We start from the raw sequence: 27368 nt of genomic DNA, 5'->3' as shown, positions 1-27368 counted from the left end.
TCCTTTTCTGTTCTCTACCTTTCTCAATTATTTCCCCTATTACTACTACTTGACAAACTAACTTCTAAGTCTCTCATGCTGCACCACTAATAATTTCTTCTACATCCTTGCTACCCTGTTCTGACCAAATGCTCCCCAATACCCACTTTTAACTTGTAATCCCATTTTCACTGACGTCTCTTCTTGTAATACAATTTGTCATTGGTTAACCTTTTTTGTATATACATTTTATTGCATCTGTATTACAAATGTTGTTATTCTATACTATGACTCTCATACTTGCACAATTTGTCCTTGGAATCTTATACTTGTATAATTTGTACTGTGAACCTGTTTATTTTTTATTCTGCACTGTGTATGTTTGACTTGCATTATTAATGCTCTGAATCTAATTTTTGTATAATTTTTACTTTGGAGTTTTTCTCCCCGGGTGTCCGCTGAAAAAAAGACGCAAGCTCAGATGGACTAACCCAGTCAACAAGTGTCAAATAAATAATTAAATAAGTAGTATGAAGCATGAATGTTATCATTATTAACCAAGTAGATTCCTTAGTGAATAGATAAGAAGTATGATCCAATTTCAAAGTTACATTTAGTGAATGCAAATACACTTCAAGCAATGTTATTTGTGCTGGTTTTGAAAGGGACAAGATAGCTGGTAAGGGGAGTGGAATGTATCACACTAGAACACTGGTTCCAAAGTGCAACAACATTTGAAGTGATATTGAGGGGTGCAGAGGTTTATCCTGGTTATCGACTTGTGGAGTGGTGAGGGCTTGCACTGATGTTATGCTGCTTTTTTAGAGAATACCAGGTCATACTTTGTCATATTTGACTGTACAATGTTTGCCGAGTGTTTGAGAGTATGAAATGCCAGACACACACACAAATGCATGTGTGTGCGAACACAAACGCGCTCGCCCCCCCCCCACACACACACACACACACACACACACACACACACACACACACACACAGACATGCATAGACATGGCACAGAAATTAGTCATGTATACACACACACACACACACACACACACACACACACACACACACACACATACATACATAACACAGAAAAAGTCATGTTTTTGGTATAAAGCCTTCCCAGATTTGGTAATGAAGCACCAATATGCTATCCTCATGTGGACTGGCAGGCTTGAATAATAGGACCATTATATGGTAGCACAGAATACTCTTAAGACATGCATCACAGAATACCCAGTACAAATGAGATACAAACAAATAGCTTACAGCACAATGCTGCTCATTGTCCTTGTGAACTGTATGCCTAAGGCATACTGACCACAACAAAGTGCCACAGCAGTTTATATTTCACAGAGAAGTTTATTGTCCAGAACACTTCACAGTCAGCATGTCACAAATAAAGTCAGAAGTACATTAGCAGTAGCTGCAGCCCTTCAGTACACTAGAAGCATTCAAGTATAAACTGACTCCTCAAAGGCTTCATGAAATCAAGCTGCAATACTGTAGCATTACCTATCAGAGCAGCATAATAGCAAACAGAGATAAGCTGTTATCAGAGCCAGATAATTTTCAAATGGGGCCATAGGCTGGGTAATGGACTACCCCCCCCCACCCATCACATCAATATTCCATTACTTGCCATAACATACTGTTCAAACCTATCAGTGTGAGTACCATTGCTTTCTTGTACTTCCACAATGGTCACAGATTTAGATTTAGCTTAAAACAGTTATTTCAAAATTTACAGCAAAAAAAAAACTGATAACCATTTGCTATTCAAAACAATCTTGCATTGAAAACAGATTTAGCATGAGCAACAGGAAACTAATTTTCCATTGAAACTCACATTTACTGAAAATGCAAATGGCAGTCCATTGAAGTGCAAGGCATGCTAGTGCCCATAGTCAAACAACATATAATGAAGTACTAATTAGCGGCTATGTGAAAGGTCCAGAAATTCAAACGACAAATATGCAATGCATTTACTAACAGCTAGGGACATCCATCTGGATGAAAGTGCCCCTTTCAGGGGCAGAGAGGGAGTACTGCAGCTCATAGCCTTACTCATGCAGACTGTTGTAGCCTAACATGGTGCATTTCATATCCATGTGCCTGTAAAAAACAGGGTTAATTAAATGTAGTCCCAGTTAAATATTAAGACTTCATGCTGTCCAGTTTATTACCAGCCAAATAATAAACACATTGTCAACAGTCAACAAAACAAGGAACCAAGGATCATACACAAAGAACATGGTTAATATGATAATGTTCCTGTTTACTAAAATCACGTCCTGCCTTTGCAACACAACTAATGTGGGTTATAGGAATCAATATTTACACACACACACACACACACACACACACACACACACACACACACACACACACACACACACACACATGCGCTCATGCGTGCGCAAAGATTACAACTACTTCCATGACTGTACACCTGAAATATCTAATTAAGAACAATTAAATGAGCACATTTATAAATAGTGGGCCAGAAATGTATCTTAGCTTGTTACTATCAAAACCATACAGTGAAACCCACAACAAACCCCTATGCCCTCACAACCTTTTATCTCTAATCAGAGACAAAGACAGAAAAAGCAGGAAAGGATTTTAGATGCTTCTCTTACATACTTAGAAAGTTGCTAGAATAAAAAGGTTTTCATTGACAAGTACAGTATGAAAGATACAATGTCTGAAATTCATACCTATCATTATTTAATGACTGCAATCCAGTTTGTTAGAAAGCCAAAAGGAATAAACAAAAATACTTCTCAACTTCTTTACTCAAGACTTCTGGACAAAACTAAAAATAATGAGGGGACAAATGCACAAATGTTAATTATCATTTTCTTTTATATATTTGCTAATCATGTAAACTCTCTGCATAAAGTATAATTTTTCAGGGATGATGCAGGAGCACTGTCTGAGTGGCTTGATAAAGGCACACAGTAGGTCAGTGGAGGAGGAAGGATTCCAAACCTGTACTTTTGAATACAGGAATCAGTTTGTTAATAGCTCAGAGCCTTAAGTCCCATACAACTTCATTTAACTTGAAATGCATTTTCTGAAAGATAACTATGAAATTCTAATGATTATTGACTGACTGTTGCACTTGGAGATTTATCAGAAAATTAAGAAGATAAAGGGGCACTAGCGCAGATTTTTTGCTAGAGGAGTTTATTTACATTTTAGTACTCTGTAAGTCACATGTTCAGCTAGAGGCAAGGTTTTCAAAGAGCCTTTTTAGCATACTGCAGTTCAGATTACACAAACCCTCAGTGGGGGTCGTTGGAGGAAGTGCTTAGAACTTACAGTTGCAGCCAGTTTGTCCTTTTGTTTTCCTTCCCCCACTCATGAGCAATTAGATTAGCTGAATGACTGGATTTTCCATAGGTAGAGATGCTGTCTTGCAGGGTGGCCACGGTGGTGCAGCAGTTAGCATTGCCGCCTCACAGCAAGAGGTTTTCTGGTTCGATCCTCAGCTGGGGTGCCTTCTGTGTGGAGTCTACATGTCCCCCCTGTGGTCGTGTGGGTTTCCTCCGGGTGCTTCGGTTTCCCCCCAAAGACATGCTGTAGGTGGATTAGACATTCTAAATTGGCCCTAGGTGTGAGTTCGTGCATGTGTGTACCTTCTGTGGAAGGTTGGGCGCTGGGCTGGCAACTCAACACTGTAAAACTCCACTGCCAATCATGAGCAGACAGGTGATCGCTGTGGCGACCTCTAACCGGGAAAAGCCGAAAGAAGAAGAGATGCTGTCTTGCCACACATAGACCTGGAGCCTCTTTAGCAATGAACTGATAGCTACTTTGCAATGAACTGATAGCTACTTTGCTATGTACTTGTTTTTGCAAAACTGTGTCTAATAAGTATTCAAGCCTAGGCAGGGGCGGCCCATGCTATTGGACTGCCGGACTGCAGCCCCCTCCACTTCAAACTAACAAAATAAAAAAAATAAAAAGAAAAAAATAAGAAAAAAATATTTTAAAATTTCGCGGACTTTGCGCATGCGCACTAGTCCAGACTGCTGCTGAGACAGTCTGGAGCATGCGCAGATTGTCTCAGCATCAGTCCTGATTGAGACACGTGAACAGGAGCGCTCCCACAAGACTATGCAGTTTTAAACTGCATAGAATGCCTGGGAACTCGCTGGGGAAACGCGTCGGGGTCGGACTGCAAGGTCGGCAGTCAGGAGAAGGATCTCGGGTCTGGATTGGAGCTTGCGCGATGGACAAGGTTGGGATTTGCATGGGTTTTTCAGCTGCACTCGTCGGGGGTTGTGTGGACAGGGACCTGGATCTAATGGTGGTTTTGCGGACAGGACCAGATAAGTGTATACAGGGACTGTGTGTGTGTGTGTGTGTGTGTGTGTGTGTGTGTGTGTGTGTGTGTGTGTGTGTGTGTGTGTGTGTGTGAAAATGCCCCTGGTGCAATATACTGGTGGTTAGGCTCATGGTGGTGTGGTAGGGAATACCTCAGGCTTGAAACCTGCACCTTGTATGCAGGTGTTAAAGACCTGAATTCCCTACCCACCACCATTTGTAAAAAATTGCAGATTTTTGCCTCATATTTGATCTGATCCGTTTCTCATAATATCTGTGGTTTATAAATGTTGCAATGCTTGATATTTGATGATGCAGTGGTAGCATTGTTGCCTCACAGCTGCAGGTTCTCCGGTTTGCTTCTTGGCTGGGGTGCCTTCTTTGTGGGGGGGTCTGTATCTTCTCCCTGTGTTTGTGTGGGTTTGCTTTTGTGTCCTCCCATGTTACAAAGACATGTCTGCATTATTTCTTCCTGGGCCTCTGCTGAGAATTGTTTTTTTTTTGTTCCAAGTCAGACTGTCCTGATTAACAAATGTTAAATAAAATTGACAGGCATTTGAATTTCAGACTTCAGGTTTCTGAATGTTTAGTTCCTTACATATTTGATGGTACAATGGCAGTATTGTTGCCTCACAGCTATAGGTTTTATGGTTTGATTCTTGGCTGTGGTGCCTTCTGTGTGGAGTCTGCATCTTATCCCTGAGTTTGTGTGGATTGGCTCTGGTGTCCTGCCATTTTACAAAGACATGTGTCTACAGTATTTCTCCCTGGGCCTCTGCTGAAAATTGTTTTTGTTCCGTCAGAAGTAAAATTGGCAGGCATTTGAATTTCAGACTTCATATTCTTCAGAAAATACATAGTAAAACAATGTTTTATTCTAGCAATAAATATATAGTAATGCAACCTTTTATTATAGCAATTTTTTAAGTTTATAAGATGGCTATTTGAAATTTGTCCTTATTTTTGGGACTGTAATACCCTGTTAGTGGCTTTGTCCAGGTTTTTTGTGCTAAGGTTGACAGCTATGGCAAGAACTGAATTCACTGAATATGTTTGAGGGCTGTATTCCCTCATTACTGGGTTTGTCCAGGTGTTTTGTGCTAAGAGGTTGACAGCTATGGTGAGAACTGAATTCATTAAATGATAGCCATTTAAGTTTCAGTCTTCCTCTCTTTCACAAAGCAGCTGATTTGGCGTAGTGGTATGTTGCTCTTGACTGTTTTGCACAGGGACCTTGGCAATAAAATGTACGGTGGTAACACAGCATTTTTCTTTCACAAAGCAGGTGATTTGGCATAGTGGTATGTTGTTCTGACTCTTTTGCACAGGGACCTTGGCAGTAAAATGTATGGTGGTAACACAGCATTTTATTCTAGCAGCTTTCCAAGATTATACAAGCAATGTTTAATGTGTCCCTGGTTTTTGCCCTTTTGACCCACCCCAATAAATTTGGCTTTTTCCAGACTTCTTGTGCTGCGAAGTTGAGATGCAGTTGAGTATTGAGTAGATTTTACAAGGAGCTGAGAGCTGCAGGGGAAGAGAAGTTTAGTGCTGATTATGCTAAGTCAGCTCGCATTGCTAATAGCACAAAAGGTTGTGTACTTGCTTTTGATGCAGAAGGTTGTTGGTTCTACTTCCATAAGGGGTGAATGCTGCCGTACTGAAATTAAGATAATAACTATGAGCCTGTTATCAGTTTGCCATCCATTTCCTATTGCAATATTACTAGCATATTTTTAATGTAATTTAGGCAATTTATTCCTCAGGGGCATCAGGCACTTTATTTTTCGATGAAACCATGAAATATAAAGGTGATTGCTAGCACCAACCTCTTCATTACAGATTTATTTAACATGGAATTATTTAGATGACTTTTTTACTACTTCAGAGATTGTGCATATTTACTGATAATGGTGGACTGTAGAATTGTGCATATTTACTGATAATAGTGGACTGTAGAAGTTTGAGTAGACTTTTGTGATGGAAATGTTCTGAATTGGACAGTTTTGTTTCATTGTTTACTGGAAAAATGTTCAAAGCAATAGGAAGGTGTATCAAAGAGCACATGTATGTTTCATATGCAAGGGGCCTATGATTTGAAAACAGCCCAGAATTAATTTTTATCTGCCACGGGTAAAATGTATTTTCTTTGAATGTGGGTTTTAATGTTGTTTCAATGAATGTGAGTTTCAAGGGCAGAGAAGGTTTAATGCCAAGTTTGTTTAGCAGATGTCTTAGTGTTTGTGCTGTAAAATGCAAAATAAAACTTTCAAATGAAGTTCAAATCATCATAGAAGTAAATCAGTATGCACATTAGTGTTGATGGCAAATGGAGTGAAATAGCAAAGTAATGGATCATTGGAATGGCTGCAGGGAGGCTCCATTCGACCATGATTTTGTGAGGGGGAAGGGCTGCAAACTTAGATAGCCCCAGCTGAACTATACCTCCCAACTGTCCAGATTTTCAAAGAATGAATAGATTTTTTGCTTCTTATTTTTGGTTTGTTCCTCATAAAATTTGTGGTTTTCTGGCAAATCATTTAGGAATTAAGTCACTAAATAATGACACACTAGTTTCAGACTTCATAACCTTCAGGAAAAATGCATGCTAAAGTAAGACCTGTTCTATCAACTGTCCCAGTTTATAGAAGAGCAATTTTTAGTACTGTTTATATGTTCCCCCAATATATTTGGCCTTGTCCAGATTTATTGCATTAACAGGTTGAGAGGTACATGCAAATAAATTGCTTTATAGAATTAGGCATAGCCAAACATCTGAACTGTCCCTGATTTTGACTCAGAATGTTACTCTTCCCCTAATGATCCCTCTGCAAAATAGCAATTTTGGAAGAAAACATGGAGGGTTTATAATTAAGAAATGACTGTAATAATCAGATTATTTTTATTTCAGAAATGCATGTAGATTATTTTATTTTGTCAGCTGCTCAAGTTAGCAGTACTAATATTAAAGTGTCCCTTCTTTGACAGGTTCCCAGCTGTATTGTGTTGCTATTTTATATTTTTACATCACATTTTTGGTCCATTTTTCATAAAATTGTGTTTTTTTGGCAAATTAGTAACAAATAATTAAAGACTGAAGTTAGAAAATAATGACAGACATTTGAGTTTCAGATTTCATATCATTCAGAAAATTCATACTAATGCAAGACCTCTATTAGCTTTCTAAGTTTATAAGAGCAATATTTTAAAAATTGTCCTTATTTTTGGGCATTTGTCCCATTTCTTTGTATGGCTTTGTCCAGATTTCTTGCTCTGAGGTTGAGAGGTATGACACGTGTCAGGGCCATCACAAGTCAGCCAGAGACATTTCAAACTGTGACATACTTGTTACACCCCACTCCCCCATGTAGTGACTCTGGTTGTGTCGAAGCAAGGCAAGGAGTAGTTATGCAGTGTAAATGTGCAGAGAATCCCACCCATCCAAGGTAGACACAAGTACTAGAGTGGCTTTTCATCTGTCCTTGATTTTTACAGAATGGTCTGGTTTCTGTCATATTTTTTGTACTGTTGATTTATGCTTATTACTCAAAGTGCCTGTTGCTCTGTGTTTAAGTAGCAATACTTTAATGACCATCAGGTAAGCTTGGCTGAGATTGCAAGATGCAAGTAAGCTTTAATAAGCATACTGTTAAAGAATTGCCAACATTGAAAGCCTTTCTGTTGCCATGTAGAGAATACTTAACTAGATAATGTATAAGCCTTGGGTATTGAAATGCATATGCCAGTATTTGTAATAAAGGACAGAATTACACTATTTTAAGAGTCTCATTACACTTGGAGACTTCCAGTCATCTCTGCAGGCTTTACCCATAAACCGAATGCCAATCGCGCGGTCCATAACCTGTACAGTAATCCTTTTAAGCAATGTATCTTGAGATTATTTCTTGTTTGCTTTTCATTTTTTACTTTGATCATGTTTTCCCCATGAAACAAGTAGATGTCAGGCAGCAGGTCTTTTTTTGGATAAGGAACATTTTTACAAGTGGGGGCATCAGAGATTTCTACTTTCATCATGTTACTTGTTACTTTAATAAAGCTGAATATAAATTATAATTAGAACTGCAGTGCAAGAAGTGGTTTGAGTTGAGTGCTGCTTGTTTTTCTTATACTTGATTTTGACTGGCATTCCATTAATGTATTTAAAAAAAAGTAATTTATTTTTTCATGCCTCACAACCTTTTTTGTTTCCATCTAGATATTAAGCTGTCATGCAGCCAATGCATTGAAATATTTTTATTCTTCTACACTTCATTTTGTCTTGATTGGACTCTCATGACGACTGTTTTGCACCCAGTGCAGTATATTTAGTATTTGTGGTTTGCTACTACAGGTGTGTGTGTGTGGTAGGGAATACCTCAGGCTTTAACCCTGTACCTTGTATGCAGGTGTTAAAGACCTGAATTCCCTACCCACCACCATTTGTAAAAAACATAACTGCAGATTTTTGCCTCATATTTGATCTGATCTGTTCCTCATAATATCTGTGGTTTGTAAATGTTGCAATGCTTGATATTTGATAATGCAGTGGTAGCATTGTTGCCTCACAGCTGCAGGTTCTCAGGTTTGCTTCTTGGCTGGGGTGCCTTCTTTGTGGGGTCTTTATCTTCTCCCTGTGTTTGTGTGGGTTTGCTTTTGTGTCCTCCCATGTTTCAAAGTCATGTCTGCATTATTTCTTCCTGGGCCTCTGCTGAAAATTTTTTTTTTGTTCCAAGTCAGACTGTCCTGATTAACAAATGTTAAATAAAATTGACAGGCATTTGAATTTCAGGCTTCAGGTTTCTGAATGTTTAAGTCTTTGCATATTTGATGGTGCAGTGCTAGTATTGTTGCCTCACAGCTATAGGTTTTCTGGTTTGATTCTTGGCCGTGGTGCCTTCTGTGTGGAGTTTGCATCTCCTCCCTGTGTTTGTGTGGATTTGCTCTGGTGCCCTGTCATTTTACAAAGACGTGTCTGCAGTATTTCTCCCTGGGTCTCTGCTGAAAATTGTTTTTATTCTGTCAGCAGTAAAATTGACAGGCATTTGAATTTCAGACTTCATGTTATTCAGAAAATACATAGTAACACAACCATAACACAACCTTTTATTCTAGCAATTTTCTAAGTTTATAAGATGAATATTTGAAATTTGTCCCTATTTTGGGGACTGTATTCTCCCATTATTGGCTTCGTCCAGGTTTCTTGTGCTAAGGTTGACAGCTATGGCAAGAACTGAATTCACTGAATGTTTGAGGGCTGTATTCCCTCATTACTGGGTGTGTCCAGGTGTTTTGTACTAAGAGGTTGACAGCTATAGTGAGAACTGAATTCACTAAATGATAGCCATTTAAGTTTCAGTCTTCCTCTTTTACAAAGCGGCTGATTTGGCGTAGTGGTATGTTGCTCTGACTGTTTTGCACGGGGAGCTTGGCAGTAAAATGTATGGTTCTAGCAACTTTCCAAGATTATACAAGCAATGTTTGTGTCCCTGGTTTTTGGGCTTTTGACCCCCCCAATACATTTTGGCTTTTTTCAGTTTTCTTGTGCTGCGAAGTTGAGTATTGAGTAGATTTTACAAGGAGCTGAGAGCTGCAGGGGAACAGAAGTTTAGTGTTGCTTAAGTGAAGTTTGTTTGCAGTGTTAATAGCACAACAGGTTGAGTACTTGCCTTTGATGCAGAAGGCTGTGGGTTCTACTCCTACAAGGGGTGGATGCTGCCGTACTGAGAATGTTCTCCTTGGTGAAGATACTAACTATGAGTCCGTTATCAGTTTGCCATCCATTTCCTCTTGCAATATTACTAGCTTATCATTTTTTTAATGTAATATAGGCAATTTATTCCTGAGGGGCAACAGACACTTTATTTTTCGATGAAACCATGAAATATAAAGGTGTTTGCTAGCAGCAACCTCTTCATTAGTTACAGATTTCTTTAATGTGGAATTATTTAGATGACTTTTACTTCTTCAGAGATAGTGCATATTTACTGATAATGGACTGTAGAATAGTGCATATTTACTGATAATGGACTGTAGAATAGTGCATATTTACTGATAATGGTGGACTGTAGAATTGTGCATATTTACTGATAATGGTGGACTGTAGAATTGTGCATATTTACTGATAATGGTGGACTGTAGAATTGTGCATATTTACTGATAATGGTGGACTGTAGAATTGTGCATATTTACTGATAATGGTGGACTGTAGAATTGTGCATATTTACTGATAATGGTGGACTGTAGAATTGTGCATATTTACTGATAATGGTGGACTGTGGAAGTCTGAGTAGACTTTTATGATAAATGTTCTGAACTGGGCAGTTTTGTCATTATGGGTGCATGCATTTTGTTTCATTGCTTACTGGAAAAATGTTCAAAACAAATTTAAAACACCCTCTAACAACTGTAATATATTGTACAAGGAATATAATTTAGTACAATGAGGAAGGTGTATCAAAGAGCACATGTATGTTTCATATGCAAGGGGCCTATGATTTGAAAACAGCCCAAAATTAATCTTTATCTGCCACTGGCAAAATGTATTTTCTTTGAATGTGGGTTTCAATACTGTTTCAATGAATGTGAGTTTCAAGGGCAGAGAAGTTTTAATGCTAAGTTTTCATTGTGAGACTGCATTGCTTTGTTTAGTAGATGACTTAGTGTTTGTGCTGTAAAATACAAAATAAAACTTTCAAATGAAGTCCAACTCATCATAGAAGTAAAGCAGTATGCACATTAGTGTTTATGGTAAATGGAGTGAAATAGCCAAGTAATGGTTCATTGGAATGGCTGCAGAGGCTCCATTCAACCATGATTTTGTCAGGGCGGAAGGGCAGCAAACTCAGACAGGCCCAGCTGAACTATACCTCCCAACTGTCCAGATTTTCAAAGAATGAATAGATTTTTGCTTCTTATTTTTGGTTTGTTTTTCATAAAATTTGTAGTTTTCTGGCAAATCATTTAGAAATTAAGTCACTAAATAATGATACACTGAGTTTCAGACTTCATAACCTTCAGAAAAATGCATGCTAAAGTAAGAACTGTTATTCTATCAACTGTCTCAATTTATACAAGAGCAATTTTTAGTACTGTTTATATGTTCCCCCAATATATGTGGCCTTGTTCAGATTTAATGCATTAACAGGTTGAGAGGTACATGCAAATAAATTGCTTTATAGAATTAGGCATAGCCAGCCTCTCAACTGTCCCCGATTTTGGCTCAAAATGTTGCTCTTCCCCCTAATAATCCCTCCGCAAAATAGCAATTTTGGAAGAAAACATGGAGGGTTTACAATTAAGAAATAACTGTAATAATTAAAGTTATAGATTACTTGAAATGCATGTAGATTCTTTTATTTTGTCAGCTGCTGAAGTTAGCAGTACTAATATTAAAGTGTCCCTTCTTTGACAGGTTCCCAGCTGTATTGTGTGGCTATTTTATATTTTTGCATCACATTTGGTCCATTTTTCATAAAATTGTGTTTTTTGGCAAATTAGTGACAAATCACTAAAGACTGAAGTTAGAAAATAACGACAGACATTTGAGTTTCAGATGTTATACCCTTTAGAAAAATCATACTAATGCAAGACCTATTCTATTATCTTTCTAAGTTTATTAGAGCAATATTTAAAAATTGTCCTTATTTTTGGGCATTTGTCCCACTTCTTTGTATGGCTTTGTCCAGATTTCTTGCTCTGAGGTTGAGAGGTATGACAAATGTGTCAGGGCCATCACAGTCAGCCAGAGACATTTCAAATTGTGACATACTTGTTGCACCCCACTCCACCATGTAGTGACTCTGGATGTGTCCAAGCAAGGCAAGGAGTAGTTATGCAGTGTAAATGTGCAGTGTCCCCCCCCATCCAAGGTAGACACAAGTACTACAGTGGCTTTTCATCTGTCCTTGATTTTGCAGAAAGGTCTGGTTTCTGTCATATTTTTGTACTGTTTATTTATGCTTATTACTCAAAGTGCCTGTTGCTCTGTGTTTAAGTAGCAATGCTTTAATGACCATAAGGTAAGCTTGTCTGAGATCGTAAGATGCAAGTAAGCTTTAATAAGCATACTGTTAAAAAATTGCCAACATTGAAAGCCTTTCTGTTGTTGCCATGCAGAGAATACTTGACTATATAATGTATAAGCCTTGGGTATTAAAGGACAGGATTCCATTATTTTAAAAAGCTCATTACACTTGTTGGAGACTTCCAGTCATCTCTACAGACTTTACCCGTAAACTAAACAGAATGCCAATGATCATGTGTGGTCCATAACCTGTACAGCAATCCTTTAAGCAATGTATCTTGAGCTTGTTTCTTGTTTTGCTTTTCATTTTTTACTTGCATGTTTTCCCCATGAAACAAGTAGATAGTTGTCAGGCAGCAGGTCTTTTTTGGATAAGAAACATTTTTACAAGTGGGGGCATCACAGAGATTTCTACTTTCAGCATGTTACTTGGTACTTTAATAAAGCTGAATATATTATAATTAGGACTGCAGTGCAAGGAGAAGTGGTTTGAGTTGAGTGCTTCTGGTTTTTCTTATACTTGATTTTGACTGGCATTCCAGTAATGTATTTAAAAAGTAATTTATTTTTTCATGCCTCACAACCTTTTGTTTCCATCTAGATATTAAGTAAGCTGTCATGCAACCAATGCATTGAAATATTTTTATTCTTCTACACTTATTTTTGTCTTGATTGGACTCTCATAATGATGGTTTGCCACCCAGGGCAGCATATTTAATTAAAGTTAGTTTTTGTGGTTTTGAGCATAGCTATTCCCCTTTCTAGTTGGCCACACCCCTTCCCCTTGACCCCACCCATTCATCTGTCTCCTGCAGCCCCCCTTTGATTTGAAGTCACTAGCCACCACTGAGCCTAGGCAATAGTATTTTTCATGCTTGTTGCTACAAATCTTTTTCCCTCCACTAGCAATTATTTTTCATACAGTCTGTTATTAGTGTTGCCTGTTTGTGTGTGTGTGTGTGTGTGTGTGTGTGTGTGTGTGTGTGTGTGTGTGTGCGCTTTTATAATCATACAGATTTTCCCTCATTTTACAGCACAACATTGCTTTGGACAGTTGTGCCTTGCAAAGAAACATGTTGACAAACAAATGTCCAAATATTGTAAAATAATAACATATTTTGCTTCTTTTCTAAAAATATCATGCAGCTTTGGAACTGAATGTAATCACTGCTCTAAAAGTATTTTCTCATTAGCTGATGCTGTATGTTGTCCTTCAGAAATCACACCATAACTGTTTGTAGTGATTCCATCCTACTGGATTTCTTTTCTCGTTTTTTTTTTCTATCATTCATTGTGGAAAAATGTTTTCAACTTTCATATCTTTCCTCCTTGTTTGACTGCAGTACAGTTAATTTACACTGATTAGCATTTGAAAGCTGAAGCAAATGCAGTCTATACATTTCACCATATACTTTTCAGTACCATTCTTAGTATATTATACAAGGTAATTACAGGGGTACTTTTACAAAGGCAATAAAAATTAAGTGCTGCAACCAAAATCTTATGCCATTGATAACACTATATTTTGACCAGTCATGATAGCTACTTTTCTATGTATATGTATGTATGCATGTATGTAACACAATGCAAGTTTATATTCATGTGGTTTGAAAAGAAAAGCCTCTTCGTGTGTTACTGACAGACTTGAAATTCTAGGCATTCTTGAATGTCTACAAATTTCAGATATGATACATATCTGATAATGGAGATCGCAGTTCACAGACCTATTAATCACGTCTTTACATCGGCTACATGATAGCATCACATAACACCGTGTTGTTTAGTTCAGAGAAGTGACAAAACCTAAAAAACTTATACAGATGCAGTACTGTCATCCTGGAAGACTTACTATGACATGAATGAGCAACAATATTTACATAAGGCCTACCAGTACACTTCTGGATGACCCAAACCATACAAACACACCCCAGCCCTTTATGAGAAATATTCTACTCACACAAAATGTATTGTCTAGACAGCTAGACTGCAGATATATCATGCCAGTGACAGAACAGTGTCCCACTCAGTATGTCACCATCTGGTGATGCTCTCATTACTTTGCACTGATGATAAGTTGTAAAGTGCTAGACCCCATACCTGAATGCATCAAATGAAAACAAGGACGTGTTGTCTCAGTCCAAGAATAGGACTGCCATCACCTTGTCAAATGTCCGCAACAGTACACACAAGGTATGGTCAGTGTGTTGATGTCACATTTTAGGTCTATGCGAATGTCTGACATAATGCTGAGGGTCAGTTAAACATTAAAGGGTAATGTAGCTATAATGACTTATTATGGAATACAATAATATAATACAAGATAGTTTTCTGTCAATTCACTTTCCCAACAATACAAACAATTCTGCTGTTATCCTACAATGTGGAATTATACTTTTAGTACATCTGGGTGCTAACTAGCCTGCATCACATTACTGTATTGTCCTTGTCTTCCACTCTCTTATCCACATGTGTGTGTTGTCTACTGTATTGTCCTTGTCTTCCACTCTCTTATCCACATGTGTGTGTGTTGTCTTTAACTTTATATGCACGCGCGTTTGTGTGTGTGTGTGTGTGTGTGTGTGTGTGTGTGTGTGTGTGTGTGTGTGTGTGTGTGTGTATATACAATGAATAATCATCAATGAATTTGTTCAAAACACAAAACATTGAACAGACTCATTGGTGATCATCATTATCACCACCTAAATCATCTAAAATAGTAATGCAAATGTAAAACATGATTTGTGATTCCATCTGTACCTGCATATTTACATATGTATCTCAATATTTAATTCAATACACATACATACATATGTGTATGTATACATGCATGCATATATTGCAATCTTTATGCTTTATTGCCTGAGTCATGTGCATGCATATGCCTATATGTATGCATTCACATAGGCAATTTATTCACATATGTATACATCTTATAATTAACAGACATGGTTGATACTAGCATCCATAGTCACACATACCAAAATAAAATATTTTCATGTTCAACCACAAATATGGTACTTATGAAAGTATATATTAATGACCACACAAATTCACACGTGTTTATTCCACAGATATCTCTGAAATTGATATGTCCTGCATGCATAGCTCTCAACTATACAGATTTTTGCCCTGTTTCACAAAATTGTGCTTTTCTGGCAAATCATTGAGAACTGTAGTCAAAAAATAATGACAGACACTTGAGTTTCAGACTTTATACCCTGCAGAAGAACCATGCTAATGCAAAACCTGTTATTCTATCAATTTAAGTTTGTAAAAGCAATATTTAAAAAATGTCCCTATTTTTGGGCCTTTGTCCCTCCATTATTTATGGCTTTGTCCAGATTTCTGAGAGGTATGTCTGCATGATAGCACTTAATGCAAAGTTTAGCATTACACAGTGTGCTATTTTTAATTTCTGAATACCTGCCTATTGTATTTTATGTCCTGTAAGAGTAGCAACAATGTACACAGATTATATGGTACCTATAAGCAAACATTTAATTGTGCATTTTAATAAAAAAGTAAAACAAATAGATTTGTACTGTACCCTGACTTAAACTTAATCTCTGTATGAAATTATTTAATTTATACCCATTGTTCAGCTTTGTGCTTGTTTGTTTATCTATTAATTTCAGTTTGGTAACCAAGAAAGAAGATTGGCTGACAGACTCTTTTCAGTCACAATCTGACCTCCATGGTACAAGACAGAAACAGAAAATGGAATATAGAATAAAGTATTTTACCACTTTTTGAAGGAATGTCAAACAGTTTGTCAAAATGCAGAAGTGGAATTCAAGCACGATGATAGATAGATAAAAAGAAATGAAGTGAGAGCAAACTATAGCTATAACTTTGAAGACAAAACTAATAAAATTGGACAGACAAACACAATGTGAGACAAGATCCAGAACATTTTGGAAACAAAACATATATGAAGACATTGTGCATAATACACAAATGCCACAGATATAGCCACCCTGCTGGTAATCAGTAAATCAGGACATCCCCAGCACCTGCCCTCTCAAAGGCAAAAAATACAGTGTCCATGTGACCCAATAACATCCCTGGCTGTATCCTGCATGAACTCAGGCATGAGCTCTCAGCTCCATTAGACACCCTATTCAACCAAAGCCTGAGCATCAGCTTCATCCCAGCTGAATGGAGGACAGCCACTGTCATCCCTCTACACAAAGGTGGGGCTTCCACTGACCCAGGCAATTATAGGCCCATCAGCCTAACTAGCATGATCTGCAAGGCCATGGAATGAATCATCATGGACCTTATAAACAAGGACATTGGCAACTTCCAAAAGCTTGACCTCACACAGTTTTGTTTTGTCAAAGGGAGATCATGACTGTTAAACTTGGTCAACTTCTTTGAAACAGTAACCACAGACATGGACGAGGGGAAGACGGTGCACAGTGCCCACTTTGACCTTGCCAAAGCCTTTGACACTATTCCCCACTCGGGCATAATAGATAAACTCTCCCAGCTAGGCATCAACCCGTATGTTACTGGATGGGTGGCTAACTGGCTCATTGATAGAACCCACTCAGTCAAACTAGGGGAAGCCACCTCTAGTAGTATACCGGTAATGAGTGGTGTACCCCAAGGATCGGTCTTGGGGCCTCTGCTGATTGTGATATACTTTTCTGAGTTGCAAACCAAAACCAGTGGTCTGTGGCTGACCAGGTTTGCAGATGACTGCAGGCTGGGTGCTGTCGTAAATTCCCCTAGTGATGTGAACATCCTCCAAGAGGGCCTTACCCAAACTAATGGCTGGTGCCAGAAGCATGGCCTCAAACTGAATGCCAAGAAATGCATCATTATCCTCTTTGCAGAAAATTTCACCCCCACTAATTATCATATTAATAACAATGTATTAAGCATGCAATCAGTTGTGAAGGACTTAGGCACAGAGGTTGATAGCAACCTGACTTTTGACCATGATGTTGCCTCTGTTGTATGGAAGGCTTTCTACATGGCCCACCTCATAAATAAGTATATTTCATCCAGGACCAAGGAGGTCATAACATCACTGTACTCCTCCCTTATCAGACCCATTATCGAGTACAATGCCCCCTTCAGCATGTACCTTGCCAAGCACATGCAGCAGGTGGAGAGACAACAAAGATTCCTGACCAGAAAAATCCATGGTCTCAAACACCTATCCTATACGGATAGGCTAAAACCCTTGTCCCTCTACTCAGTCTCATACAGACTGCTCAGAGGTGACCTGTGTCTGGCATACAAGGCCATTTCAGACCCAGCCTTGATGGAGTTCCTGCACACCCATAAGACAAACTCCACTCGTGCAACCCACATGCAAGGCCTTAACCTGGTCTGTGACATTAATAGAACTTGTTGGCAGGATAGATTTGTGTCCCAAAGACTCCCCCATCTGTGGAATAGACTCCCTCTAAATGTCAAGCAGAGTACCTCTCTAGCCGTCCTTAAAAGGAACCTGAATGACTGGATGGGAAACAGAAAATATGCACCTAGGATCCCAACTGTGTCCCTGCTGGACAGGGGAAACAGGTGTTGACTTTGAGAGAACATGGGTGAAATTCTTGGCTAGGCTTATAAAGGCCTCTAGGCCGATAGCCTAGTATCATCCTATGAACCTATGAACCTAGAACAGAAAATTATATACATCTACAGTATATCTAGATCTATATATAATATACATATATGTACACACACACACACACACACACACACACACACACACACACACACACACACACACACACACACACACACACACACACACACACGTGCGATGTGGTAGGACTGAAAACCTACAAACTAACAAATTGTGTAGAATGTGAAATATATTCTCCAACACAACAAATAAATACATTAAAATTTGCACAAAGGTAGTGAGAAATTGTGCTAATAATATCCCATTAACTTTGATGCTGAAATTAAATTAAATTACACTGAAAAATAAATGCACACATTGGACACAAAGTACAGGGATGAAATAGAATCAGAAACAATGTCCTGAGAACACTTATGCATGAAATTATAGTATCATTGTATTTGTTATTCATCAAGTCATTAAAGTATGAGGAGATTCCTCAAGATTGGAAATGTGCACATGTGCAACCCACATTTAAGGGATAGGGGACTCGGACAGACCCAGACTCACAGTTACCCATAACTTAAGACTGGAGATGTGCACTTGTTCAACCCATGTTTAAGGGAGAGAGAAATAGGACACACCCAGAGTCACAGACACCCATAACGTAAGATTGGAGACATGCACTTGTTCAATCTATATTGAAGGGACAGAAGAACAGGACAAACCCAAAGTCACAGAGTCCCATAATTTAAGATTTGAGACATTCATTTGTTCAACCCATATTAAGGGACAGGGGAACAGGACAAACCCAGCATCACAGACACCCATAACTTAAGATTGGAGACATGCCTTGGCTCAATGTATATTTAAAGACAGGGTAACAGGACAAACCCAGAGTCACAGAGACCCATAACTTAAGACTGGAGACATGCACTTGTTCAAACCATATTTAAGGGATAGAGGAACTGGACAGATGCATAGTCACAAAGACCCATATCTTTACTTTATTTTTTTGGAAAAACAATGGAAAAGGTTATTTGCATGATGTATCATCAGAATTGAGAAGACTAGCCCCTGGATTCACTATACTTCTGTTCAGGACTAGCTTAGTCCTGCTTGGAAGCGGACGTTTAGGAGCAGGAAGGCAGTGCGCCAGGCATATTAATGAAGGCACGCTGTCTGAGCTCCTAAATGGACACTGAGCATGTACTAGTGCAGGGGGTGTGTCTGACAGCAGAGCTCACAGAATATACACACCCCTGCAATCAAGAACAGCAGTTTAGGAATAAGAATGAGTGAGACCGCTCATAGGTGTTCGCATACCCCCAGCAACATCCCCCCAAGTTTATAAGAGCAATAGTTAATATATAAAATATAAACAAGCTTCTTTTTTTAATCAAACAGATAAAATTTAACTATAGGTGCGTGGGTTTGCCCATTGCTTAGCTATGTTTATTGCAGCTTAAATGACACACTAGGATAACAATCAGGATATATGCAAATGAGGTTACTGCAATAGTGTAGTGGGCAGAGCATTTGCCTTATGAGCAGTCATTCCCGTTTCGAGTCCCACACCAGTACATTCCATTTTCCTTGTCAAATCACTTTATGAACAATATTTTTTGTTGCATAACCTACTAAATAACATATATTTGTGAACTGGAGTACTGCATTAAATGCAGATGTGAGGTGTCATTGTCATAATGTTGTAAAATCCACAGATAATCACAAGTGCTCCATACAGTATATGTACACATGAATCAGGGATACAAATCGAAGGTACAATGTGTAATGAATGGTAAATCCATAGTTTCCAAATCCACCACCTTCCAAAAAACATTTTACATTGCTGTCTAAATTAGTGCGGTGGTAAGCGGGAGTAAGCACCATTAAGCAAGAATAAGCATATTTATGCAGTAGTAAGCAGGTTTAAGCCAGTTTGTGTGGGGGTAAGCAATATGCACACAGGTTAAGCAATATTAAACCTAACTCTCTGTAAGCATATTTAACCGGAGGTTAGCATTGCTTACCATCGCACAAACCCACCTACAATTGTTTAAAAGTGCCTTAATCACTCTGTATCCAACAGCTGCTGTTCTGGCCAGAAACAAAATAAACAGCCTTTGCAGGTATTGAACCCAGGACCCTGTACACCACTAAGCCACCACAGAAGTACATAGGACTGAGGTATCACCAGATATAGGAAAATCAAACTGAACATGTGAAAGGAATCGATATACAATTTTATGCTGTATAACCTACTACATAACATAAATAAGTGAACTGGAGTACTGCATTAAGCCCAGATGTGAGGTGTCATTGGACCCCATACAGTATACGTACACATAAATAATGGATACCAAACACATATAGAACATGTAATGAATAATAAATCAATGCCAAAAAGAAAATAGTATGCAAATTAAAAATATAGCATTGCACAGCCCAGCTTACTAGGCATAAGCAATGTGTAGGCCAGCTAACTTAATCTGCCCATTGGTATACCCCTTTAAGCAATGACAACCTCAGGTAAGCAGGTTTGCCCATAGCTTATCATTTTCAAAACTATCCAATCACAGCAAAATGTGGGAAATTGGCCCTATTTAAACCAAATAGACAGGAATACATCTAATAACTGGTTGCAGTTTCCTCCTGTAGGCACCATGACTGGTATGGGAGAGGGTGGGCACTTTCGTGCACAGCGCTGGGGCATCCAGGAGTCCAGAGTCATGGCAGGACTCCTTGTGAAAGAACATGACCAGAGACTGCTGCAGGGCCAGTACCAGGGTTACCAATATAAAGCAGAAGCCTGGGACAATCTCACCCATGACTTCACCAGTGCCACTGGTATACCCTGAACTGGTGAGCAGATAAGGCATCACTATGCCGACCTGAAGTGGAGAAAGGGGGATCTGTTGGATCAGTGAATCCAAGAGGCTAGGAGGATAGGGGATGTCCCAGCCATGTGTAAGTATCAGTCCACTACCTGTTTAATAAATTGCCAGCTCATATATATTATGGATAGGTGTGGCTAAATATTCCTCTTATGTCTTTCACAGTGGCAGTTGAATGGGCTGCAAACCAGGAAGCCCATGCCTGTAGATTGCAGCGGTTGCGACGTGAGGCAGGTTAGTAATACTCTTGCATGCACTGTCATAGGAAATAAATCTAAACGTAGGAGTAAGTTAATTGCCTGTATAAAACCTGTATTGTTTAAGGCATGTACTGCATACACCAGAGAATTTGGCAGGTACAGTCCCATATACGCTGTATGCAAATAAAAGAATAATAGCCTGACAATAAAGTTATAACTGCTGGACTGCATGTGTTTACTCTAGTATCATATGTTAATGTTGTGTTTGAATCTCTTAATAGTACTGTTGTATTAAGCACTATTACCCACACTGTGCTACATAAATAAAATGTGTAGGAATGTCTGTATCTCACTGTTTTTAATCACAAGAGGTTACATAGTACAACTGAGAGAGACTTATACAGAAAACAGTGAAAATACAGACAACATAATCCAAATAGCACAATCAACTGAGACGTGAACTTTTGTATTTTTAGCACACACAGCCATGGTTCAAATCCTTGGAGTGGTAGTAGGCTGTATGCAGAATCATACTCCACAACTGTACAGATATGGCTAGAATGTCTAGTAAATTGGCCCATATCTGCTGCCTGTCACCCTGTCAAATCAATGGGATGATCCCAGACATTTTGGCAGCAAATAAAACAAGGTTTATTACATCAAGCTTTTGAGTTGAAACTTTTTCAAGAAAAAGTGTTTCAACTCGAAAGCTTGATGTAATAAACCCTGTTTTATATGGATGGTCGTGCTGTGCCTTTTGTTACTGGATTTAATTTTGTGTTTGTTCACCAGTACGTCTAACTGTTCTACACCTGTTTCTTGGACTTTGTTAGTCAGCAAATAAGAAATACAGCTGATTGTCAGACATCTATGAGAACAAACCTGTCACTCTAGTAACTCCCCAAAATGTGAGTAATAAGCCGAGTATGTCCCATCTTCATCCCCATGTTGTGAAGCTGTGACCAGAGTGTGTGCAATAAAACAGTGAGACGTATGTGCATAATACTAATGTGGAATCTGGTAATATGTGTGGCAACATTCAGGTAATGCTAACAAACATTCCCCCCCACAGAGCTGTATGATATGAAAACTGTGCCTAGAAATAAAAGATTGATATCCTGTACTGGTACTGTTTACTCTGGTATTGTATGGCATTGTTAGTGTTGCAGTTGCTCTGAATAATAAGGTATTCCTCATCACTGTGACCCACACTGTGCTACATAATAAAACTGTCTAGAAAATCCTGTATAACAGTGTAGTAATTACAAGGTCAGATTGTAAAACTACAGGAGACTTATAGACAGAAATCACAGAAGAGATACACATCAATATCTATATAGCACAATCAACTGTAATGGACACTGTTTTATTTTTAGCAGACACAGCCATGGTTCGAATCCTGGGAGTGGTAGTAAGCGGTATGCAGAATCATACCCCACAAGTGTACAGAATTGTCCAGAATGTCCAGAAAATTGGCCTATATCTGTCGGCTGTTACCCTGTCCCCCTGGCATATCAGTGTGCTAATCTTGGACATGTAGGCAACATTTCATGTCATATAACTGACCGTTGGGCCTGTACATATTTGGAAAATGTCAATGAAACAAAACCTGTCTTCTACAAATCACCAAAGGTTTAAGAGGGCAATAGTCAAAATATGTCCCGGTTCACCTGCATGTGGTCAAGACATGCCCAGAGTGTGTGCAATAAGAGATGGACAGGTATGTGCATAACATCAACCTGGAATCTGGGAATATGCGTAGAAACAGTTAGGTAATGTTAACAAACACCTCCACAGGTATACCAGGTAAGAGGTGTATACTGCAGGTAAAACTCAGTTTGTCATGTATGTAATTGTCTACATCCATACCACCGTCCAAAGTAAGGCCATATGGTATTTTAGTAAAACCTGCAAGGTACTGAGCACAGCACTGACTAGAAAAGCAATGAGAACTACAGGAATATACTATTGACATCTTTCCCTCCCCCCACCATATCTGCAACAATAAACTAAATACACATCTCAATCGGTATGTGCTCCATTAAATCAGTTGTTGGGACATATGTCCCATTGTTTGAGAAATACTTAAATTTGTTCCTATGCATGTGCCATGTTGAAATACACCCACATTGGTGGCATGCTGCCATCAATGTACCTGCATGCTGTTGTAATGGCCACTGTGGTTCCATATATGCATGTGTTCTGTTTGTTATGCAACTGCCCCATATCTGATGTTTCCAGTTAATGGGAATATCTATGCATGCTGTTATACCTAATCCTGGAATGTGTTGACTATTACTAACCCACATATGTTGTAAATTTGAACACCATAGCACGTTTGGGAAGGCCAGTCCCAGCGGACCCACCTGTCCCACCTCAGCTGGCCATGGCAGGGCACCAGCATGTCTGGGGTCCACCCTGGGACCTCCTTGTCTGCTAGTCCTGCACCACCTTCGAGTGGAATCACCTGAAGGGATAGGGCTCACCCCCCACCTGGGAGTAGGCGTAGACAGGACACTGTCACCCGTCGCCAGGTCTGGGGCGTGGTGCGTAGCGAGCTCCACAGGGAGTTTGGAGATCTGCTACGCCAGCTTGAGGGCCACATGTTGCAACCAGAGAGTCAGCCTGGCCCTCCTACTCAGCCCCCAGCATAGCCACCTTCGGGGCTGTGAAGGTGCAGTGTTGACTGCCCATAGGTGGGGACCTCAGTCCCACTGTATCCACTAGGGGGCTCATGGGCTTCCAGTTTTCAAACACCCCTCCCCATCAAGGTGTTTACCCCCCATGTGTCATATACCGCCCCTGTATGCTGTCTTGTCTCTCTTGTCTGTTATTCTACCCAACCTACCTTCCCAAATTTACCTACTATCCCTCCCCAACATCCCGCTCTCACCTGAAAAGAAAAAAGGACAATCTCTTCCCTAAAAAAAATCTCATCCCATACACAGCTGTCCATTTCGCACACATGTCCACTGGATACATGTAATCTGGTCTAATTGGCTTCACAACATATTGTTGTCCTCATTCCACCCACAGTGGTTTGAGTGTCCAAATCTATCTCCAAATTCAGTGTATATGCACAGCTGTTGCTGTAGAAGAAATGGGCAGCTACGGACCTTCCCTAAACCCGTCCTGCACATCCCTAGCTATTTTCCCTACTGTCTTTCCCTCTTTGTGCTCCTTTTTCACCACTATCCTATCAACCCTTTTTTCATTTCTTTTAAAGAAATTAGCATGGGGGTAAGTGAGAGTATCACTTTTAAGCAGCAGTAAGTGGGTTTAAGCCTATTTGTGCAGGTGTAAGCAATGCCTACACACGTTAAGCAAATGAGAAACTACATCAGTATAAGAAACTGTAACCAGATAGTGCTTACCTCCATGCAAACCCGCTTATAACTGCTTACAGGTGCCTTAATCACTGCCCAGCAATAAAATAAACAGCCTCTACAAGGCTCGAGCCCAGGACCCTGCACACGATAGCCAAAGTGATTTATTACTAAGCCTGTCAGATATACATAATCGTGATATTTTCACAAACATATCATCCAGCACAGTCAATCAACAGTACAGGAAATGTATTTATACATGTAGATGTATGTGTGTGTGTGTGTGTGTGTGTGTGTGTGTGTGTGTGTGTGTGTAGATATATTTAGATATTTATATATCTATATCTATCTATATAAGCTATATATATATATATATATATATATATATATATATGTATATACACACACACACAAACAAAATAAGTCCAGAACTCAGGAGTGTGCCGTAATAAAATATCAAAAATCCAGCAAACAGCACAATTAACAAAGTCAGGGCCAGCTGATATCTAGTCCCAGTATGCCTTCATAGGTTCATAGGTTCATACTAGGCTATCTGCCCAAGGGCATTTATAAGCCTAGCCCATAGTTATTTGGCTTTCGCCACCCCTTTAGTTTGAATAAAACTATGCCTATTATTTTGCTGTGCCTCGGTCAAGCAGTGACACTGAAGTAATCCCTGGGGTATATCTGCGATTCCCCATCCATTGGTCAAGATTCCTCTTGAACAAGGCCAGCGAGGTGCTCTGCCTCACATGTACCGGGATTTTGTTCCACAGCATAGGGAGTCTTTGGGTGATGAATCTGTCCCTCCAGCACGTTCTATTAATAACCGTGTCAAGGTTTAAGTCTCCCGCCCTTGTGGTTCTGAGGGATCTAGATTTTTGAGGTGAAGCATATTCATCAAATCAGGGTTTGACATGGCCTTATATGTCAGGCACAGGTCACCTCTGAGCAAGCGGTATGAGACTGAATAGAGCTGGAGTTCTTTCAGTCGGGCAGCATAAGACATATTTTTGAGACCCTTTATCCTTTTGGTGAGGAACTTTTGGGGCCTTTCCAGCTGCTGCAGGTGTCGGGTCAGAAACATTCGAATGGGGCATTGTACTCAATCATAGGTCTAATGAGTGATGAGTACAGGGGACGATGACCTCCCTTGATCTAGATGTGAATCCCTTCATGATCAGGTGGGCAATGTAGAAGGTTTTCCTAACCACTTTAGCAACATGAGTGTCAACGAAGGCTACTGTCAACCTGGGTCCGCAGGTCCCTGATGACTTCTTCTGTGCTCAGTGGATGGCCACCTATATGGTGGCTAGGTGACCTTGTTTTTCCCGACGGTATGACTATGCATTTCTTGGCATTTAACTTTAGGCCATGGCTCTGGCACCAGTTATCCATTTCTGTGAGGCCCTTCTGAAGGATATCTGTGTCAGATGTGTTTTCGACTATGGCGCCAGTTTGCAGTCATCTGCAAACTTTGTCAGCCATAACCCTCCTGTGTTTGCTTGTACTTCAGAAAAGTAGATGCCGAACAAGAGTGGACCCAGGACTGAGCCCTGTGGGACACCACTTGTGATAGGCTTTGAGTCTGACATGGCTCCAGCAACTCTGACCCTGTGGGTTCTGTCACTAAGCCAGTTTGCAACCCATCTTGTGATGTATGGGTTTACATTCAAGCTGATGAGTTTTTTGATGATACCTGAGTGGGGTATTGTGTCGAAGGCCTTTGCCAGGTCAAGGTAGGCTGTATGGACTGCCTTTCCTCATCAATGGCCTTGGTGACTGTCTCGAAAAAGTCAACCAAGTTTAAAAGGCATGATCTGCCTTTGACAAAGCCAAACTGGGTTGGATCCAAAGTCTGCAAGTTCCCTATGTCTTTATTTATGAGTTCCATTATGATCCTCTCCATGGCTTTGCAGTTAAGGCTTGTCAAGCTAATGGGATGGTAATTTCCAGGGTCGGTGGAGGCACCGCCCTTGTGAAGTGGGACCACAGTCGCCGCGCCACTCCTTGCACGTATCCAGAGGTGAGGCTAAGATTAAACAGCAGACCAAACTGCGGGATTAATTCCAGATAGAGATCATGGAGCACACAGCCGGGACACCATCCGTCCCATGGATGCTGTGTTTTTGCTTTGGAGAGCAGTTCTCACCTGGGCGTTGGAGATGTTTGGGGGCTACAATCCTCTGGTATAGATATCTCTCCTTTTGGGGGAGGGGGGAGTTTGCACTGAACCTGTCAGCCAGTATGTTGGCAATGTGTAGGTTCAGTAATCTTCACATCATTTTGAACTAATTCTGAGCATATCTGGGAGTTTCCTCCTAGGTTTCTAACATAGCTAAAGAAGGCCTTTTGATTGTCTTTTGAGTCCTTGGTGATTTTTCTCTCAAAATTTGCCTTGGATGATTTTATGAGAGCTCTTAGTTTTTTACTTATAATGATCAAAGGTGTCTTACCTTTCAAGGATTTTGCTCTATCTTGTAGTAGCTTCCTCCTTTTGTTGTAGAGCTTGTTTATGGCTGGGGTCCACCAGACTGGACGCTTGCCTTTGGTACAAAGAGTCTTAGTTTTGTTTGGGATTGCCTGATCCATGCAGTCCTGTAGGTGCTGGTAGAAGGCATTTGTAAGTGATTCAGCGGTTTGAGTAATGTTTACCACTGGCTCAGGGGCCTTAAAGGAGACCACACTAGTTTTGAGAAGTGTGAAGTCGGCTTTTGAGAAGTTTTTCACTGTGGTCTTTTTTATTTCAGGTGGGGGCGGGATGAGGACCTCCAGTGAGATTAGTTTATGATCTGATCTCACCAGTGAGGGTATACTTCGGTGTTGAACATTGTGATCCCATGTTCGTGATGATGAGATCAAGTATGTTTTCTCCTCTTGTGGGGATGGTGACTAGTTGTTCCATGGCATTTGAGTTTATGAACTCCAGGAACCTTTGGGCTAGAGTGTTTGGGCTTGAATAGTGTTCCCAGTCTATATTAGGGTAGTTGAAGTCACCTAGTATGATGGTGTTTGGAG

Source organism: Protopterus annectens, chromosome 5.part0 (assembly GCF_019279795.1).
Source record: "Protopterus annectens isolate FY-2018-M chromosome 5.part0, PAN1.0, whole genome shotgun sequence".
NCBI lineage: Eukaryota > Metazoa > Chordata > Ceratodontiformes > Protopteridae > Protopterus > Protopterus annectens.
This window is presented reverse-complemented; position numbering follows the sequence as displayed.